The sequence below is a fragment of the Mirounga leonina genome, unplaced genomic scaffold (assembly GCF_011800145.1).
Source record: "Mirounga leonina isolate KUSES-001 unplaced genomic scaffold, KU_Mleo_1.0 Mir_53, whole genome shotgun sequence".
Classification (NCBI taxonomy): Eukaryota; Metazoa; Chordata; class Mammalia; order Carnivora; family Phocidae; genus Mirounga; species Mirounga leonina.
The window spans coordinates 2,397,752-2,407,058 of record NW_023270807.1 but is presented as its reverse complement, the minus strand read 5'-3'; the positions used below and the strand labels follow the sequence as shown (position 1 = coordinate 2,407,058).

At 46.4% G+C, this 9,307-nt stretch overlaps 1 long non-coding RNA gene across 1 annotated transcript in view; it reads right to left on the bottom strand.

The window, feature by feature from the left end:
* Positions 1-6,335: 6,335 nt before the first annotated feature.
* The window catches only part of LOC118000639, a 10,742-nt gene continuing 7,770 nt past the window's right edge, over positions 6,336-9,307 (bottom strand). Inside the window, exon 3 of the long non-coding RNA XR_004676515.1 lies at positions 6,336-6,587. This is a non-coding gene — a long non-coding RNA (uncharacterized LOC118000639). The remainder of the gene's footprint in view (positions 6,588-9,307) is intronic.

The window sequence follows — 9,307 nt, the reverse complement described above, 5'->3', positions numbered from 1 at the left end:
TCGGGGTCGTGGGATCGAGCCCTGCGTCAGGCTCTGCGCTCAGAGTGGAGCATGCTTCAGATTCTCTCTCTCCCTCTCCCTCTGCCCCTCCCACTCATGAGTGCGCTCTCTCTCTTTCAAATAAATAAATAAATCTAAAAGAATGCAAAGAAAAAGAAATGTTGGATCCCAGAAAGAGAAAGAGCAAATAGCATCAAAGCTTGAAAGCAATCAAACTGGAGGGAGCCACAGCTAAAACATATGAAGAAGAAGACTGCTGTGGAGGGAGGAATGGTTTGAGGGCTCCAAGCCTGAGACAGCAGACTTAAAAGAAGCAGAAGAGGTCCCAGGGTTGTTCCTTGCTGCCTCATGACCAGTTGGCAGTTGTGGATTTGCCCCGAGATGTTGGGGCTAGAGAGGCAGAGCGATGCTCCATGTAGCTTCTGACACTCTGAGAGAGAAAGAGGGAGCCGTCATCTGGGAGGAAAGGTGTCAGAGGCCGCTCATCTCCCACCCACCCTCAATAACCAGTGACAGGCTGCAGTGAATACAAAGCTGGCGAGTAGATGGCCTCAAACACAATGATGAGCAAAATATCAAGAATCACTGAAGAGTTAAGGAAAAATAGAACTACGGTTTGGAGAAACTCTAAGCCAGTACGTATGGTCCAATAGAACTTTCTGGAATGATGGCAGTGTTGTGTAGCCGAGCTGTCCAATATGGACCGCACACCACTTGTATCTATTGAGCCCTTGAGATGAGGCTCTTGCAACTGAGGAACTGAATTTTTAATTGTATTTTGTTTTAATAGTTTAAAATTTGTTTTAAAAGATTTTAGTCTTAAGTAATCTCTCTGCCCAATGTGGGGATCGAACTCATGACCTTGAGATCAAGAATCACACTCTCCATGGACTGAGCCAGCCAGGTGCCCCTAATAATTTAAATCTGAATGGCAAGCAGCTACTGTATTGGATAGCATAGCTCTAAACTTAAACATATAGAAGAGGAAACATCCAAAGAAATCAAGATAATAGAATGAATAACAACACAAACCAGTTTAGTTGAAGAATAATTATTATCCTCAAGAGATTCCAAGTAGTAAAAAAAAAAAAAAAAAAAAAGAGATTCCAAGTAGTAATAAATCTATTTTAAAAATCAACCAGTAGGGGCGCCTGGGTGGTTCATCAGTTAAGTGTCTGCCTTCAGCTTAGGTCGTGATCCCAAGGTCCTGGGATCGAGTCCAGCATCGGGCTCCTTGCTCAGCCGGGAGTCTACTTCTCCCTCTCCCTCCCTCTCCCTCTGTGATCTCTCTTGCTTTCGCTCTCTCTCAGATAAATAAATAAAATCTTTTTAAAAATAATAAAATAAGAATCAACCAGTAGGGGCACCTGGCTAGCTCAGTTGGAGGAGCCTGTAACTCTTGATCTTGGGGTTGTGAGTTCGAGATCTATGTTGAGTGTAGAGATTACTTAAAAATAAAATCTTAAAAAAAAAAATCAGCCAGTGGTCTTAGAAACTTAAAAATTGAAAATCAGATTTTGAAGCTCAGTAGACGGTCCGAGTTGAATTTAATGGTCTAGTTATTAGGGGAACCTGAGCTGAAGAAGTCTCCTTGGGCGCCTGGGTGGCTCAGTTGGTTAAGCGACTGCCTTCGGCTCAGGTCATGATCCTGGAGTCCCTGGATCGAGTCCCGCTTCGGGCTCCCTGCTCGGCAGGGAGTCTGCTTCTCCCTCTGACCCTCCCCCCTCTCATGTGCTTGCTCTCTCTCATTCTCTCTCTCTCAAATAAATAAATAAAATCTTAAAAAAAAAGAAGTCTCCTTAAACACAGTGAAAAGGAGAAAAAGATGGAAAGTCTGAGAGAAAGAGGTAAGAGACATCTGTCTATAAGCATTACAAAAGGATAGAACTCCAGAGAATAGAAGAGAGAAAATAATTAAAGAACTAATAAAAGAAAATTTCCCAGTTGTTGAAGAAAGAAATTAATCATTAGACAGAATGTTCCCAGGAAAAAAAGGCCCACACTGAGAATTATTATAGTGAAATTTCAGAACAACAACAATAAAGAAAAAAAGGCCTAGAAACTTCCAGAGAGAAAAAGCAGGTCACCAATAAAATAATATTAAATCGGCATCAGGCATCAGGCTGGTTGTTAAAAGACAATGGAACACTATCTCCAAAGTTCCAAAGGGAAATGAAGTATTCATGTAGGAAGGGGATAATTAACACATTTTTTGTTTTATAAGAAGAAAGTTTGCCACCCTCAGATAACTTGAAAGAATTCCTAGAGGAGGTGTGTCAATTAAAAAAAAAATAGTGAATTCAAGAAAGAGGAAGACGTGGGATGCTGAAACTATGGTGAACAAAGAAACTAGTAAAACTTATAGTGAACTCTGACTAACTATTGAGGCATAATGTAAGCATTTTAAAGATAACAATATGGGGGTGGCTGGTTGGCTCAGTTGGTGGAACATTCAACTCTTGATCTTGGGGTCATGAGTTCAAGTCCCATGTTGGGTGTAGAGCTTACTTTAAAAAATAAATAAGTAAAAATAAGAACAACAATATGGAACCACGATCTACTCAGATGATCTCAACTTGGGAGGTGACAAATGGAGGAGGAGAAGGAATACTTAAGTGTGCTAAAGGAGACAGAGTTCCTGATTAGCTGTAGACATTGATAGGAAAGCCTAAGTTAAAGAATATATGGATTCAAGTTTGAGAGTAACCAACAGAAGATGGAGAACTGGAAAATCAACTTCCAAATATTTAGAGTGAATTAAAAGGCAGGGGTGGAGAGGGGAGAAAAATTAATCTAACAAAAAGCCAGAAGAAAAGAAAAAAAATAAGAAGAAAGCAAATTAAAGAGGAAGCATAAAATAAAATGACAGGTTAAGTCTAAAAAATCATTGAGATAATACATGAAAAAAGAGAAAAATTCCTCTATTAAAGGCAAAAGCCTGCTCTATGCTGTTCACACAGATGTATTTGATACCAAATGACAAGAACATTTTGAATATGAACAGATGGAGGAAATATACCAAGAAAATGATAACAAAGATTAAGCAGGTATATTAGCACCAGACAATATGGGATCCAAGGCAAAAAGCACTAGAAGAAACAAGATATACAGATAGAAGTCATAATCTTACAAAAAATATATAATTTCTATGATTCTTAATCCAGTTTCAAAATATATAAAGCAAACATTGACAGAAACCAAGGAAAAATGAACAAATCTCTGGCCATGGAAAAGCCTCAGAAATCTCCAGGTCAAGTAGACAAAAGCCATCATGAGAATAATGGAGGATTTGAGTGACACGATTAACAAGTTTTAACTGATGCATGTTATACCCTAAAAACTGAGAACACATTTTGTTCCAAATACATTTTTAGTATTCACCCACAAAAAACCTCAACAAATTCCCCAAACCCCCATAACATATTATACCAGCCATTTACTCTGTCCACAATACATGAAAATAAACAGTTAACGTTAATATGGTGGGCTGGGGTGGGACTCCGTATCTGTGGTACTTGGAAATATAAACTCATTCACAGGGAGTTCCTTGGAACTCAGAGCCTGGTTTCTCTCTGCTACAGTCTATTCTGGTGTATACTCATGGAGGTAAGTCTCACACATGGATGTCACCTGTCACGGTATCCCAAAGAGGGGAGAACATTATTGTGAACCTTTGCTCCTGAGAGTAGAGTCTAAATAAACAGCCTGGTATTCGAAGCCTTCCAGAATTGGACCCCAGCCTGCCTGTCCTCTCTCACCTCCCACTCCTCTGCACTGTGCAAGCGCCAAACACTCTTGGCATGCCCACCACCTAATGGGTGCTCCTTGGTCCACGACTCTCATCCAGTTACTTAACTGGTCCATTTGTATAAATCTCACCTTCTCCACCTGATGATGCACACCAGCGAACTATGGCTCGGGGGCCATCTCTGGCCCGGCCCCTGTTTTGTAAATAACGTTCTTTTTCCCCTTTCATCTGGGATCAGGGAGTCATTTGGACTCACTCTACCTGAGTGAAAGAAGCAGTGAGAATTTATGTTGTTATATATATTGTCTTTAAAATGATGAAATAGGAGCAAAGGAAGATGAAAGTGTTTGTCCAACATAGTGCTCTGGTGAAGTTGGAATTAGTAGGCACCATCTCATGATCTAATTCCTAATTGTTTTTTCTTCTTTTTTTTTTTTTTAAAGATTTTATTCATTTTTACAGAGGGGGAGGGGCAGAGGGAGGAGAGAGAGAATCTCGAGCAGACTCCACGCTGAGCACAGAGTCTGACTCGGGGCTCGACTCCACGGCCCCGAGACCATGACCCAAACTGAAACCAAGAGCCGGACGTCCAACTGACTGAGCCATCCAGGCGCCCCTCTAATTGTTTTTTTCTTTCTCTTGGACAGCTCCTTTATTTAACAGAAGCTTATAATGTGTTTCCCATGAGTCCAGCATTCTTGTATGTGTTTATAAATTTTCACTCAGTTGACTTTCAAGACAGTCCTCGGAGGCAGACGCTACTGTTGTTATCCACCTTGTAGAGGTGAGGAAACTGAGGCACCGAGGGGTGATAGAACTTGTGTGAGGACACAGTCCCAGTGTGCGGCAGAAGCGATTTGGTTCTGGAATCTATACTTACCCACTATCCTGTGCTACCTTTCACCCTCCAATGTGACTTGCCTTTTTCCTCTAGGTTAAAAACACATCAAAGAACGCCTAATCACCCCAGCCTGTGATCAGTAGAGCTTCTACTCAATTAAACCCATTGAATCAGTCACCAAGGAGGGTCCAAGCAAAGAATGTGAGCTCCAAGGCGGGAGGGGTTATCTTGTTGACGGCATTCCCATCACCTAGAACAGTGTCTGATACATGGAAGGTGCTCAGCAGAAATATTTTGGAGAGATAAACAATCAGATGAATTGATCAATGAATGGATACATGTATGAATTAGATAGGTATGTAAATAAAGTTTTATCAGAACCTAGCGACACCCATTTATTTATATAATGTTGCTGGCTGCTTTCCCCAGAGTTGAGTAGTTAACAACAGAGGCCATATGGCCCACAAAGCCTAAAATATTTACAGAAAATTTGCTGAGCCCTGGAGTATAGAGACACTTTCTTCCTCTTGCTGTCAACACTAAGCCAGCCTGTTGCACAGGTCAAGAATGGCCTGTGCAGGGGGTGCGTGGGTGGCTCTGACTTTTGATTTCGGCTTGGGTCGTGATCTCAGGGTTGTGAGGTTGTGAGGCTCTGTGCTGGGCATGGAGCCTGCTTAAAATTCTCTCTCCCTCTCCCTCTGCCCCTCCCCCACTCGCTCACTGGCACTCTCCCCTCCCCCCGTCAAAAAAAGAACGGCCTGTGCAGGAAATAGCAAGGATGCTCTCTGTGGCTCAAGAATGCCCTTGAGGGGAAGAGGAGGCCGTGTTACAGATGGATGTCATCCTTGCAGAAGTGGTTAGAAGGCAGGCTTTCGAGCCCGGACTGACTCAGGTTTGACTCCCAGTTCTGCCATTGACCAGCTGTATGACTTCAGGCAGCCTCCACGCTCTTTGAACCTCAGCTTGTTTCTCTGTAACACTGTGGGTGATAGGGTCACCTGGGTGGCTCATTCGGTTAGGTGTCTGCCTTCGGCTCAGGTCATGATCCCGGGGTCCTGGGATCGAGCCCCGCATCGGGCTCCCTGCTCAGCGGGGAGCCTGCTTCTCCCTCTCCCTCTGCCTGCCTGTCTGCCTGCTTGTGATCTCTCTCTCTCTCTCTGTGTCAAATAAATAAATAAAATCTTCAAAAAAAAAAAAAAACCAACCCCAAAACTGTGGGTGATAAAATCTAGACTAGTTCAAGGTTCAAGTGAGATAATGTGCAGAAACTATCTGGGATCTAGGGACCCCGATAAATGATCGTCCTTTTCCTTGTGGACACCGAATATGTTTTAAGGTTGGTCTCTAATTGTGACTGGCCAGTTTCAAGTGAGCTTTTGTGCCCAGGGAGCCCTTCCTAGAGAATCCTGCCCCTGCCTCCACCCCCTTCTCCCTGCACTTACCTTCTCTAGCCTTCCAGGTTCGCCTCTCCCTCACCCTGCCCCAGCCCTCCCTGATTTCCTCTCCCTTGTACCTCCGCTCTGCACTTACACACTCCCTGACTCTGTTTTTCAAGTCATTATTGTTCTCTGGGTGTTTCCTGTGAATCCAGACACCTGCCCAAGCAGATCCACCCTCAGACGGGGTCCAGTGAATCTTTGAGGGCTGGTTACTTGATTTGACAACAGTGGGCAGGGGTGCTGCCGAGCAGGCCCAGCCCAGCTCCAGGCTGAGTGGGCCCGCACCCACCACTCCCTCTGGGGTGGCATCCTCATTCCCAGCCAGACTAGACAGCCTCTCCGGCCTGAAATTGCTGGGCTTGAAATTTCTGCCACCAGACAGGCATTCCTTTGTGATTATTCTTACCCTCAGGACGTTCCTTTGTTAAAATGCAGGTAATTCCTAGGAGGCGATCACCTGTGTCCAGGTTCTTATCGAGTCACAACCTACCAATGGTCAACTAATTGCTGAGCTGTTGCAGTCCCAAATGAGATGGTATATCTGAAAATGATTTCAACACTGTGAAGAGAAATATATAAACAAAGGATTATTCTTAGTGTTAAAAGGTGTTACATCCTCTCCATTTTATCACAAATGGCTTTTAGAAGTAGATTCCAAAGGAGTGAATCTCTAATGGTGGAATTCCAGACTACAAGATAAATTTTAAAATATTGAAGGTGGCAGGGGCAGGTTCCTTCCCTTTCAAAGCCCACTGCCCAGGTAGCTATCAACTCAGCCAAATTCTAGGCCAGCTCTGACCAGTGGAGTCTTGGAGTGAAGGCAAGGCCTTTGAGGTGATTGAATTGTCCTTCCCAAAGCTTAGAACCAGGAAGAGTCTTGAATCTTCTTATGTTACAGATGAGGAAATGAGGCCCAGAGAAAGTTTCTCACTCATTCACAGCGGGGGAGCCTAAGTAGTAGGCAGGAGCTAAAGTAACTAGGATGGGTCTGGGGGCTAGCAGGGGTCAGAAGGCAGGATGAAACCAAAGCTGGGTTAAGGGTGAAGCCCCCTTGCCAGTGCTGGCCCCTCTGAGGGCTTCCCCTGGCACAGACAGACAGACAGGACACCCGGCACCGACAGACAGACAGAAGAGTCCACTCGTCCCCTCCTGCAGGCTGCCCCTCCCACATCAAGTGCAACTCCTTTTGCCTGGGGCCACCCTGCCGAGGGGAGGCCTCCCATCCCAGGCCCTTGGCCCACGGAGAGAAAGTCCGAAACAATGCCTCTAAACTGAAAACATTTTTGTCTTTCTCCATGGAACAATGGCCATTAACTGCCATGGAACTGGAGCAGAAATGGAACGCAAACCCCAGGGGCCTGGGAGCCTGCAGGGGTGTGGGGGTGGGGAGGGAATCGGGGGGCAGAAGTCTAGGGAGAGCCTCTCCCCACCACCTCCCGTCACCCCCCTGCGCCCCCGTCCCCCTGAGGCACTTCCGGGGGCTGCTGCCTTTTCCATTTGGAGCCCCGCTTGACCCCCCCCTTCAAAGTCTCTGGGACTCCGGAGGGGGGGGGCTGCACAGACCACCCTCCCACACATCCCAGCAGTGCTCTGGACACTCACCATACACAGGAAGGCCAGCAACGGCAATCAAGAGACAGCTTAAAGCGGCCCCCAGCCCCCTGGAGCCCCTGCTGGGGAGCGGACAGGACCACGTGGGCGACCTTGAGGCCAGTGACTGACCTCCTAGTCCCTCGCTGTGGAACCTCCAGCATGGGCTCTTTTGGGGGGTCGCTAGACAATGCGCCCCGCCGAGAGTGAGAGATGACGCATTTTTCTGCGGCCAAAAGCCACTTTTGACGGGTCCGCCCCATTGAGGAGCAACCGAAACCTCATCCCACCCAGCACGGCTTTTGTCTGCACCACATATTTGTCTTATTTGGAAGATTTTTGTGGGTTTTCCTGTCTTTCTCCAGCGCTTACTGCCTGAAGGGGCCGGAGGCCATGGTGGGGCTGCGGGAAGGGGGGAAGAGGCATTCCTGGGGCACGATGCCTGGTGGTCTGCGGCGTGACTGGACGTGGGGGAGAAATCTGCCCCCCACAACACCATGTGTACCCCAAATAGGCACCCTGGACCCAGGCCACACGCCTCTCCTCTGTGGGCCGCCCACGGCTCCTGGGCCTTCCTGGGCCTGTTTCCCGAGTCTTCTCTCAGCCTCCTCTGCTCTGGCTCCCCCGTCTCTCATTCCTTCATTCCTGTGCTCCAGCCTGCTCGGCTCCCGGGTTCCTACGCCTTGGCCGGTGCCCACACCTTTCCTCCCATTTCTTTCTGCCTGTCTGGATTCTGAAGTGTCTCTCAGGGCCTGGCGCCATCTCACCCCCTCCTTGGTGCCCCCCCCCCGCACCCCCAATCTAACCCCTGTCAGGGTCTCCTGCTTCTGAACTTCAGAAGTGTGTGTCTTCTCTCCCTTTGGTGATTCCAAGCACACCCTGCCTCTGTCACAGCTGCCCAGTAACATGGAGGACAGAGGCTGTAGCTTTTGTTCTTTGTTCCCCCCCCATCACGCCTTCTACAACGCAGTCGCTCCATTAATATTTGTTTGACTGGGGCTTCTCAAGGGCTGGCCATGGACCAATTTGGAGAATCTCAGTGATAGAAGAGACCTAATCCAATGACCCACTCAGAACTTGAATTCCTGCCAAAAGGTGTTTTGGCTTCAGCTTACATGCCTCTGGTGATGGAGATCTCACTACTTGTTGTGACAAACCATTCCCTCTTCTGATAGCTCTGACCTTAAGGAAGTTCTTCCTCATATTGAACTAATACATGCCACCTTTGGCTTTCCCCACTAGACTCCCAGCTAGACCACATAAATCTATTCCAACCCTTTTGCCTCACAACCACCCTTCAGATTTTTGAAGGTGAGAAATCTCCTACCTCTGCAGTCTTTTCTTTTCCAGAGGGAAACACCTATTGTCCTAACCTCCAGTGTCCCAGTGCCCCAATGACCATGGCTTCGAGTGTTCACCCCCACTTCCCATGTTGAGCATCTCCCCAAAGCCCTGTTGAACTCATTTTCCTAACATCATTTTCCCTCTTTCTGGATCAAAATGAATGCCACGGGTTTCAGATGGGCTTGCCACCATGTGGTTATTTGAAGTGTCTCAAAGAAAGGACCCACTCTCTCTCTAGGGAAAGGAAGGAAGGAATAGAAAGAAAGAAAAAGAAAGAAAGAAAGAAAGAAAGAAAGAAAGAAAGAAAGAAAGAAAGAAAGAAAGAAAGAAAGAAAGAAAGAAAGA